Raw genomic sequence first — 12,500 nt, forward strand, 5'->3', positions numbered from 1 at the left:
AAACGATATTCAGAACGAAGATGGAGAGCCTGCCTTTCACGTTAGAAGATGGAAACGGTTAGGAATATTTATCATTTTGCGACAACAATAAAATATATTGTAGTAATTGCGATTTGATCCTTTTTTTTTTTTTTATTCGCGGGTGTAAATCGTTGACATTGCACTTTGTTTGGTAAAAATCGGACAAAAATTACGACTTTGGTGATAAAAAAAGACTTTGATGACAATTATTGTAACTTAAAAAAATTATTATGAATAATTTAGATATAACTCCCTTATTTGTAGGCCGATTTTGTCCTTTGTGGTGTCAATTATATTGTAATAGAGAGATAGGAATTTCCGAGTTATTTTTTCTGATGCGAAATTATTATTTGTATATTTTAGTACCAAGAAAAGAGGTTGGTGAATACAATTGCTACCTTCTTTGATCTACCGTCATCGTCTTTATTCGTGTAGAATTGGGAGTAGAGCGTCCTCTCCACAGATAACACAGGACTAGAGACGACAACAGGTAGGAAAACGTCATCAAAAGTGGCTAGTGAGAGGTCGAGCGCCGCCATTTTCTTTTTTATGCAACCAGGGACGCTGTGCGATTTAATCTCTATATGAATGACTTTGACTGAACTCGATTAACCTTGATTTGTGGACCGAAAATAGAAAAAAAAGGCCAGGTTTATGATGATAAACCAAATTAGACATATTAAACTACACTTTTACTTGTACATTTTAGACTTGTCTCCATTGATCGGGTTTATAATAATAACAATGGTAGCAATGGAAATCTAACATACATCGACAAATAGACAAGAGAGAGAGAGAGAGAGAGAGAGAGAGAGAGAGAGAGAGAGGGACTTGTTTACATGTATAATTTATAATTCCCTTATTTGTGGGGCGATTTTGTCATTCGTGGTATCAATTTTATTGTAATAAAGAAGAGATAGAAACTTCAGAGTTTTTTTTCTAATGCGAAATTATTACTTTGTCATTTTAGCACTAAGAAAAGTAGTTGGTAAATAAATTTGGTACACCTCTTTGATCTACCGCCACCGTCCATTCGTGTAGAATTGTGAATCAAGAGTCTCAAAGTCTTCGACCAATCACAGGCTATCTATCCAGCTGGCCGAAACAAAGACGCTTCTCTCTGTATTACGTTATTGTTACGCAAGGAATATAACAACTTTTTGAGTAGGCCTAAAAGCTAAAATCTAAAAGTAAAAAATATAATTCTGAGGAATTTGAAAGTCACATTGTTGAAATCAGCTTGAAAAAAGAAGTACATTGGTCTTTGTTTCATAAAAATCGGTTGAAAACCAACTGTTTTACGAATAAATTTGATTTAAAAAATTGCTTTTGTTTATTTTAGCTTTTTTTAGCAACTTTTTTATTTATCGGCCGATTTTCTTGATTTTTATATCATTCTTTATATCTCAATGAGACGAGATCAGTGATATACTTTGTTTGTTTCAAATGTAACTACAACATAATTTGGCTTTTTTACCTATCAACCGTGCCTGGATAATATATTCAGCAACGTGGTGATCGTGACGCAACTATGCCATGAGCGTCTTCCAGTGTTTCAACGATGATTCACTTCACTGTTGACGGCGGTTGACACGTGAGCTGCCAGAACGACCAATCGTTGAAGGTTCAAGATGCTCAGTAGCCAATCGTTCTTCGGTCAAAAAACTTAAGAACTCACGAGAACAAAAGTTTGAAATGTGGTGATGGACGGACCTATGAAATCGTTTCTGGGCGAAGTTTAGCCATGAGCGACAGTAGATAACGAAAAGGCGACTGCAGACATCAAAGGGTAGCTTATATCATCAAAGGATGTCTACATGATTGACATGGCCATATATTGGATACAAATATGGTACGAATAGTGCTCGACATGCAGCAATGGAGCGAATTATTATTTTGATATTTACCACAAAGTTGGAGTCAGTCTACATCGATGTTTCAGGCCTTTTCAGCCATCGTCAGGACTGTGTGTTACATGTGTTACATATATATATATATATATATATATATATATATATATATATATATATATATATATATATATATTCTAATGTACCAATATAACAAAATGATCCAAAGTGACAATCCATTCTTGTCTCCTTATTTCTTTCAGGGTTCCGATTCTACGACATATTTGAGCCTCGGGCAGCTCGGTGGCCAAGACGGGACACATTAAGTGCCAGTAAGTACACATAAGACATACACACATTGCATGAGTACACATAAGACATACACACATTACATGAGTACACATAAGACATACACACATTACATGAGTACACATAAGACATACACACATTACACGAGTACACATAATAGATAAAGATCTTTCCATAACAAAGCACGTGAATAACACCATACAATCTATGTACAGAGAAATGAATAAAATAAGCAAAATTCGTCATTTAATACCGAAGCATATAGCAGAACTTTTAATTAATTCCCCTGTTTTATCCAAATTGGACTATTGTAACTCCCTCTGGGCGAATTTTGCTAACGACAAAATGAGTAAACTTCAGGTTGCTCAAAATAACGCAACCAGATTGTTTTTGTTTGTTTTAAGGGTTTTACGGCGCTTGCAACATATCAGCGCCAGTAAAAAGGGAGAATATGGGATAGTAAAAAGTTCTAGAATTACAATTAAAGCACCCAAGAAAAGGTAAGACAAAGGGGGAATGGTACAAATAGGGAACTCAGGTAGATTCAAAAAGCACACCATCAATGTATTCAGTTTGAGATCACAAAAAAGTCTCATCCAGACACGTGCACAAGTCCCTACTGAGAGGAATACACTCAAATGCTTATATTATAAAATGTTTGCCCCCCCCCCCCATTTTGGAACTTTCTCCATCACACGTGAGATGCTCAGATTCGTTGACAATCTCGCTTAAAGTTTTATCTTTTTACGTCATAAGTTGATATATATATATATATATATATTTGTTGTTGTTAAATGGAATTCGTATCACTTTTCCATCAACACTTGTCTCACCGTAATATGTTTTGTTTTATATCACTGTAAAGCGCTTAGTGCTTGTGACAACAGGGTGAAGCGCTATAATAATAATAATAATAATAATAATAATAATAATAATAATAATAATAATAATAATATAATAATAATAATTATAATAATAATAATAATAATAATAATAATAATAATAATAAATAATAATAATAATAATGAAGCATTTGTAAAGCGCACACTTCGACTCAAAGGTGCTCAGGGTGCTATAAATAAAAAAAAGAAAAAAAAAGACAATGACAATCACTAGTGAATCAATGCACAAATTAGAATTCACAACGGACTAAAAGGCACGGGGAAAAGTTCTGTTCTCGGGTTCTTTATAAAAATTTCAAAATGGAGGGCAGGATCTAGTTTTAAAACGTATGCAATTCACAGATACAGAAAGCTTGACTGTTGAATTTGTTTGAAAATGTTCTTCCGTTAAGCAATGATGAGTCAGCAGATCTCAAAGCTCGCATTGGTTGATAGGGAATGAGATTAGCGGAAGAGTAGCGTCCCTTGATTGGACGTCACCCATAGTCTGTGACGTCACCGGCGGAAAAGTTATTAGAGAGATGAACGTCATGTTGGTTGTGCGCATGTGTCTCTCGTCCTCACTTCCGCGCACAACCAAAATGACGTTCTCTCTCTAATAACTTTTCCGCCGGTGACGTCACAGACTATGAGTGACGTCCAATCAAGGGACGCTTCTCTTCCGCTAATCTCATTCCCTATAGGGAGAAGTTAGGTCTTGGATGTAAGGAGGGGACATTTCGCTAATCTCATTCCCTATAGGGAGAAGTTAGGTCTTGGATGTAAGGAGGGGACATTTCGCTAATCTCATTCCCTATAGGGAGAAGTTAGGTCTTGGATGTAAGGAGGGGACATTTCGTTCATGGATTTATATGGATAACAAGGAATCTTAAAATCAATTCGAAACTTTACTGGCAGCCAGTGGAGGGATTTTAGAAGTTTAAACTTAAAATTCTGTTGATCCCGAGATAATACCATTTCCAGACAAATTGATCACAATTGGATTCAATAGTCTGATATCACGTCCGCCCAGCAACGAGTAGCTTGTTTCGAAACAAAGAAAAAATTTATTCTTCATGCTGGCTAGAACTTTTTCACATGTCATGTGATCAGAATGTATAAAAGATCAGATGTATAATGTTTTCTCCTCTGGATACACTTTTATGATCGTCGGAGAAGTATTTCATAAGGGCGCCCGCCATTGTTCCGATAGTTTAGAACCAGTTACTAAGTTACTATGCGTCACTACGAGGGAAGTGACGTCACGACTGTTGAAAGCTATTTTTAAACATGATGCAGGACAGATTTAGTGGATGGGTTGGGATTGCCAGGACGGCCAAGCTAATATACAGTGATAAACAACTGAACACGTGTGTATGAAAGGTGCCAAACAAAGCAAAAAAGAAAAATACAAGAAAAGAACCATCCCAAAAAATCAGTCAACCTGGACTGGGAATCGAACCTCAGACCGTCTGATCAGAAGGTAACCAGAGGGTCTGAGGTTTGATCCCCGGTCGAGGTAGACTGATTTTTTTGGGATGGTTTTTTTTTCTTGTATTCTTCTTTCTTGCTTTGTCTGGCACCTTTCATACACACTTGTTCAGATCTTTATCTTACACCGGTGCCTGCTCCTTCATTTCTTTATTTAATATACAATGCCCCATAAAATATAAAAACACTCCTTTTTTTCAATCTGGCCAAAAATCGTTTCCCTCTCATAACCATGGGTTAAAAAAAACAGCCAACGAGTAAAAAAAATATTAAGCACCTCAAAGACGTCCCAGGTTTGATGCATTCTAGCAAGTTGAAGGCCATTTTCGTCAACCGATTTTTGAAAGAACTACATTTTTCCTGCCATGTTTTTTTAAATATTTTTTTTTAACGAGTGTTTTCGGATAAGATAAGTTATACTTTATTCAAAGTTTATACACAGTAAGAATTCAATGAGAGAACACGGACAGACATTTGCCCTCCTCTCCTCGTCAGATAGAGACTCAAACGGAACTGGCGAAGTCCCAGGTCTGACAGATTTTTTTTTTGCCAAGATGAGGTCATTTGAATGCATCGATATTATTTGAAGGACGAGTTTTCTGGCCAAATTTTTAAAATACGAGTTTTTTTTAGTTTTTCTTTCCAAAGTTGGGCAGTTGACTGGTCAAGATTGGTCAAGATGACCCCCCAGTCTATTCAAACAGTCACGTTGCCAGCAGCATTTCGACCCACGAGATAAACAGCCAAGACTTATTTACGACGATAAACATAAAGAAATATTACAGAAAATATCATAGTCGTCAGTTTCCCAGGGAACTTCAAACAAGAAAGACAACTCTTGTACCGTCGAGACGTGAATGGATCCAGACAATCGTGTTCCTGTTTCAACTGACGCCCCCCCCCCCTTCTCTCTCTCTCTCTCTCTCTCACACACACACACACACACACACACACAAACACACGCACATATACATACACATACAACTAATACTCAAAGGCACATTTTCTACTCAACTCTTTGGTCTAAAACGACAAGGAAGTTGTACGTTTTCTTTCTTCCTCAAAATCAGGGGGGGGGGGGGGGGGGTCCGGTTGATCTTTGGTGCTAAAAGGGTGTTACCCCTTTATCATTATAATCGTTAGGCAGGATGCTTTGTACAGAGACATGCAATGACTATTGGCCAATGGGCTAACATAAATATTTGAATTGAATTGGATCGGTAGTTATGTTTTGAAAGTTGATGGGATTTTTTTAAAGGCAAGAAAGAGAAGTTAAAAGAAAAAGAAAGAAGGAGTTAAAGGTTAATAAAAGTATCGGGGATGGGCGTAAATACTTGTGAGAATGAGAAGATAATTAGAAGGGGGGGGGGGAAGGTGGTATAAACTAGTGAGAAATAGAAGTTATAACGTAGGCGGGGAGGGGGGGGGGGTAACCTTGACATTGAGACATACCTAGCAAATAACTCTTGCACACAGACAATGCGACTGTTATTTCCCTAAGAGGTCGCATGAAATCATATTATGTCCTTTTCATGGCTGACACGTCCCCCCTTACCGCCAAGCACCATCGTGCTGACTGCTGGGGTCTGAGAAAATACTCGTGTTTAAACATTTTGGCCAGAAAACCCGTCCCACAAATATCGATCGATTTAAATGGGCCTCATCTAAACAACTTGAGCTTTTATATAGCGCAATATCCACAAAACGCGCTCAATGCGCTTTGCAAAGGGTCCCTAATGATGATTGTGGTGGTGGTTTTTTGTTTTTTATACGATAACTACTATGTTTACTAGTGTGCATCTTGTGTGAGTGTGTCTATGTCAATATATTGTATTGTTATAAATGTGTAACCAAATGACAAATTGACACTTTTTTGGGGACAATAAAGATTTATTATTATTATTATTATTATTATTATTATTTATTATTATTATTATTATTATTATTATTATTATTATTATCATTATTTATTATTATTATTATTATTATTATTATATTATTATTATTTTTATTATTATTATTATTATTATTATTATTATTATTATTATGATTGTGGTGGTGATGGTGGTGATGATGATGATGGGTGATTATTTCTCACTAAAATCCCCAAATCAGACTATAAACGTTTAAGATAACACATACATCTGTGTGTTAGACATACTTTATCTGGCGGATAGAACTGGTGAGTAGTTCACTTAAAGGCATAACATCGATAAAATTTCATTATTGAGACCTGTAAGTAAATTTTCAGTATCAAGATCCCTCCCCCCCCCCATCTCTCTCTCTCTCTCTCTCTCACACACACACACACACACACACACACACAACACACACACATATATACATACACATACAACTAATACTCAAAGGCACATTTTCTACTCAACTCTTTGTTCTAAAACGACAAGGTAGTTGTACGTTTTCTTTGACGACAAAAAACAAAACAAAAAAAAGTCACCATAAAAATCAACATGACATGATCGACGCTTGAAAACGGCGTCCATTTTGTGGGGGATAAAAGAACAGGAAGTCGGATGAGAGGAAACTCATTCAAACTAGGTCAACTAGAGGGGAGATAAGTCTTCATAGGTGTGGACGTTGACAATACATCATGAGACGATGAGAGTTGTGAGGAGATTTCACACGACCAAGTGTGAGTGGTTGATGAAGCCCTAACTCATCCCAGATAGGCCCCTGGAGAAAACAAGGAGGAAAACCCGCCGCCGTTTGTTTTGTTTTGTTTTGTTTTGTTTTGAAGAGTTTTTACGGCACTTGCAACACATTTAGGTCATATCAGCGCCAGTAAAAAGGAAGAAATGGGATAGTAACAACTTATAGAATTACAATTAAAGCACCCAATAAAAAGTAAGACAAAGGGGAATTGATTCAAATAGGAAACAGATGTAGATTCCAAGAGCACACTATCAAAGTACTTAGATTGAGATCACCTAAATGTCTCATCCAGACACAAGCACAGGTCCCCACTAAGAGGAATACACTCAAATGTTTACAAATCATATATAATATGTAAACAAAACATACCACAGTGCATAACACAGAGATGATTTACAAGGGGAAAAAATATCAACTTCCAAAACTCTAACTATACATTTGACTGTTTCCCTCGCAGCTAGGGTATCCGGTCAGGGCCAGGACAAAACCAGGTTATCTCATTCTAAGACAAAGACAGAAAGCAAGTTGGAAAACAGATATAAGGGGATAGAAGACAGAGTAAGTGCCTCCCTGCCCACTATGGGAGGCCAGGATCCCCACCCAGCCAGCCCCCGCCGTGCACTGGTAAAACGCATTGAACGAATAGGAATAGAACAGATTCAAAAGTCAACAAAAATCATAAACACGGAATGTTTCGGGCTGAAAATCCTTCTTCGGACAACAACACAAACGGTTCAAACAATCGTCACGTCAAATAAATCTCTAAACTCAATTGTCATGACATTAAGGAGGAATATAGACAGAGAAAGGGGGTGGGCGATAACACTAACACAGAGTGACCAACCCCCCCCCCCTCCATCAAACAATTCAAGTTGACCCAAGCCTCATATTCCGGGCTGTCCATTCACTTTTCACACATCTGAATTACTCAAACACAATACCGTTTCCATGCGATGGGTCACAATAAATATCGTTTTTTGTTTGTTTTTTGTTTGTTTTTAAAAAATATATAAATATTCTTGAATATGAAATCAGGCTTACCAATTGAAAAGGCAGGAATTTCCTGACCGTTTATGTAAAAACCCATCGTCCGACCACCAACTGACCACTGAATTCCAGTAAAAAGACGCAATTATGTACTGACTTTTTTCCACTCCGAAGGTGGTTGGATTCAATAGTCTGATGTCACGTCCGCCTAGCAACCAACATCTTGGTTCTAAACATAGAAAATCGGTACTTTTTATTCTTCATGCTGGCTAGAACTTTTGTATAAAAATCAAAACATGATCAGATTTATAATGTTTTTCTCATCCGGATGCACTTTTATACTCGTCGGAGAAATATTTCATATGGGCGGTGATGGAGATAATGGCGTCAGTCATTGTTCCGATAGTTTATAATCAGTTACTATTATGCGTCATGACGAGGGAAATGACGTCATGACTGTTGAATCCTATTGGAAAATATACTGAGATGTTCAGACCAACTCAATTCCTTAAATATATTGAACATTGGCAGCCTAGTAGAGTTTTTGTTACTTCAAATTAAAAAAAAAAACCAACAAACCCCACTGTTTCCAAAATATAAAAAAAATTAATTAATCTATTCAAAGTCTCAGATCTTTGACTCCATTTTTAAAATCTACCAACAAGTGCCGGGATAATTCATTCCAACGACAAACACACCCATGACAACGAAACGATCAGACAAATGGCCAAACAGTAGCTGATCTATTTCCGGTACACCGGGGTTTATATTTTATACTCCATTCATTGCGAAATCCAGATTTTTTTCTTGAAAAAAAAAACAAAACAAAAAATCTCCGCCCGCCCACCCCGACTTGTAAATTGTTAATAGGGGAGAAGAAGAAAAGAAAAAAAAAAACATGGTGGGAGGACCACGTGACCTGAGGGCTAACATCTGATTGGCTGACAAAATGATACATATAAAACTGTAGCAGACGACATGTCTATGATATATTATTATTATTATTATTGCTTTACCTATCATTTGGTTGGGACTCGGAGGTTGAGAAAGACCCCCATAGGCTTCAGACAGGACAGAGACAAGTCCAACCATTTAACATTGAGAATTATCAATGTGACCAGACGACCAGGATATATATATATGAGGAGGGGGAATGGAGGGGGGGGGGGGGCAATGCTCGCTTTACCCTGTTCGAGGCGTTGCATCCATGTGTAAGACATGCTACTGATTGAGTGATTTATCGAACACCCTTCACATAATGCAATGACACGCTCTCTCTCTCTCTCTCTCTCTCTCTCTCTCTCTCTCTCTCACACACACACACACACACACGTTCACAGACACAAACACAAACACCATATCCACACCACCCTGTGTTATCTATGATCCACACCGAGTTATTCTCATACAAGCAAACACACACACACACACACACATACAAACACAGACTCATGGACATCCACAAACAACAGCGCCCCCCCCCCCCCCCTTATAACGGTATTCCCCCATATAGCTCTTGTGTGGTTGTTAATCAATGTAATAATACGTTCACAACCACCGTCAACCCCTCTTGTCCCCCGAGAGGTGAAACCATTTTAGTTTTAATAACTCCATTTGAAGGAGCACCCCCACCCCCTCCCACCCCGACTCCCCTTGGCATTTTACTAACTAGGTGGAACTCTGGTGTCTTATCCCCCAGGGCACTTTTAATAAAATGGTACTTAGGCAATCCCTTCAACACCCCCTCACACACCCCCTCACACACACACACACACACACACACTCATCATCACCACCACCATCATCACAAACACTACCATCACCTCTACCATCAGCACCACCACCACCACCACCACCACCACCACCAACAACAACAACAACGATCAATCAATCAATTGATGGTTCCTCTGTGACCTCTCGTTGCTATGCCTGTCAAGCTATTGATGGTTCCTCTGTGACCTCTCGTTGTTATGCCTGTCAAGCTATTTATGGTTTCTATGTGACCTCTTGTTGCTATGCCTGCCAAGCTATTTATGGTTTCTATGTGACCTCTTGTTGCTATGCCTGTCAAGCTATTGATGGTTTCTATGTGACCTCTCGTTGCTATGCCTGTCAAGCTATTAATGGTTCCCCTGTGACCTCTCGTTGCTATGCCTGTCAAACTATTGATGGTTCCTCTGTGACCTCTCGTTGCTATGCCTGCCAAGCTATTGATGGTTCCTCTGTGACCTCTTGTTGCTATGCCTGTCAAGCTATTGATGGTTCCTCTGTGACCTCTCGTTGCTATGCCTGTCAAGCTATTGATGGTTCCTCTGTGACCTCTCGTTGTTATGCCTGTCAAGCTATTTCTGGTTTCTATGTGACCTCTCGTTGCTATGCCTGTCAAGCTATTGATGGTTCCTCTGTGACCTCTTGTTGCTATGCCTGTCAAGCTATTAATGGTTCCTCTGTCACCTCTTGTTGCTATGCCTGCCAAGCTATTGATGGTTTCTATGTGACCTCTTGTTGCTATGCCTGTCAAACTATTAATGGTTCCTCTGTGACCTCTCGTTGCTATGCCTGTCAAGCTATTGATGGTTCCTCTGTGACCTCTCGTTGTTATGCCTGTCAAGCTATTTATGGTTTCTATGTGACCTCTCGTTGCTATGCCTGTCAAGCTATTGATGGTTCCTCTGTGACCTCTCGTTGTTATGCCTGTCAAGCTATTTATGGTTTCTATGTGACCTCTCGTTGCTATGCCTGTCAAGCTATTGATGGTTCCTCTGTGACCTCTTGTTGCTATGCCTGTCAAGCTATTAATGGTTCCTCTGTCACCTCTTGTTGCTATGCCTGCCAAGCTATTGATGGTTTCTATGTGACCTCTTGTTGCTATGCCTGTCAAACTATTAATGGTTCCTCTGTGACCTCTCGTTGCTATGCCTGTCAAGCTATTGATGGTTCCTCTGTGACCTCTCGTTGTTATGCCTGTCAAGCTATTTATGGTTTCTATGTGACCTCTCGTTGCTATGCCTGTCAAGCTATTGATGGTTCCTCTGTGACCTCTTGTTGCTATGCCTGTCAAGCTATTAATGGTTCCTCTGTCACCTCTTGTTGCTATGCCTGCCAAGCTATTGATGGTTTCTATGTGACCTCTTGTTGCTATGCCTGTCAAACTATTAATGGTTCCTCTGTGACCTCTCGTTGCTATGCCTGTCAAGCTATTGATGGTTTCTATGTGACCTCTTGTTGCTATGCCTGCCAAGCTATTGATGGTTTCTATGTGACCTCTTGTTGATATGCCTGTCAAACTATTAATGGTTCCTCTGCGACCTCTCGTTGCTATGCCTGTCAAGCTATTGATGGTTTCTATGTGACCTCTCGTTGCTATGCCTGTCCAGCTATTGATGGTTTCTATGTGACCTCTTGTTGCTATGCCTGTCCAGCTATTGATGGTTTCTATGTGACCTCTTGTTGCTATGCCTGTCCAGCTATTGATGGTTTCTATGTGACCTCTTGTTGCTATGCCTGTCCAGCTATTGATGGTTTCTATGTGACCTCTTGTTGCTATGCCTGTCCAGCTATTGATGGTTTCTATGTGACCTCTTGTTGCTATGCCTGTCCAGCTATTGATGGTTTCTATGTGACCTCTCGTTGCTATGCCTGTCCAGCTATTGATGGTTTCTATGTGACCTCTTGTTGCTATGCCTGTCCAGCTATTGATGGTTTCTATGTGACCTCTTGTTGCTATGCCTGTCCAGCTATTGATGGTTTCTATGTGACCTCTTGTTGCTATGCCTGTCCAGCTATTGACATGGATGCCTTTTTAACTAGTCTCCTATAGTATGATCCGTCAGTTCTTCAATCAACACACAGCGCATACATTTTTTAAAATTGCGTCAGTTATAGAATTATTTTTTTTTTATTACAGCTAGTCGAATCAATATTTCAGTTGTTTTATTTTTTACTCGAAAATTTAAAATAAAGTATATTTTGATCCTGGACCAAACCGCTGACCTTGAACCTAAGACCCATGGCCACCATAAGTGGGGACTTGCCTATCGCCCAGAGTAAACTGCCCACAGGTCCTGAGCATCACTCACATTTTTAACACAGATGATTGAAAAAAAAATTGCATCGTATCGCCAGGTTTGGGATGGAAAACTCTTCAACAGTCGTAACGTCACTTCCTTCCTAATGACGCATGGCAACTTAGCAACACTGGCTCTAAACTATCGGAACAATGGCGGACGCCCGTATGAAATATTTCTCCGGCGAGCATAAAAGCGTATCCAGAGGAGAAAAAAAAAAC

The 12,500-nt window shown here is 39.0% G+C and overlaps 1 protein-coding gene and 1 long non-coding RNA gene across 2 annotated transcripts in view; one reads left to right on the forward strand and one right to left on the reverse strand.

The window, feature by feature from the left end:
• Positions 1-12,500, reverse strand: part of LOC144972224 (E3 ubiquitin-protein ligase TRAF7-like) — a gene marked incomplete in the record, with an annotated part of 126,560 nt that overhangs the window by 47,346 nt on the left and 66,714 nt on the right.
• The window catches only part of LOC144972212 (uncharacterized), a 60,475-nt gene that overhangs the window by 38,990 nt on the left and 8,985 nt on the right, over positions 1-12,500 (forward strand). The window contains exon 2 of the long non-coding RNA XR_013645310.1: positions 2,135-2,203. This is a non-coding gene — a long non-coding RNA (uncharacterized LOC144972212). The remainder of the gene's footprint in view (positions 1-2,134; positions 2,204-12,500) is intronic.

Source organism: Berghia stephanieae, chromosome 5 (genome assembly GCF_034508935.2).
Source record: "Berghia stephanieae isolate SIO BIC M18660-M18661 chromosome 5, UCSD_Bste_1.3, whole genome shotgun sequence".
Classification (NCBI taxonomy): Eukaryota; Metazoa; Mollusca; class Gastropoda; order Nudibranchia; family Aeolidiidae; genus Berghia; species Berghia stephanieae.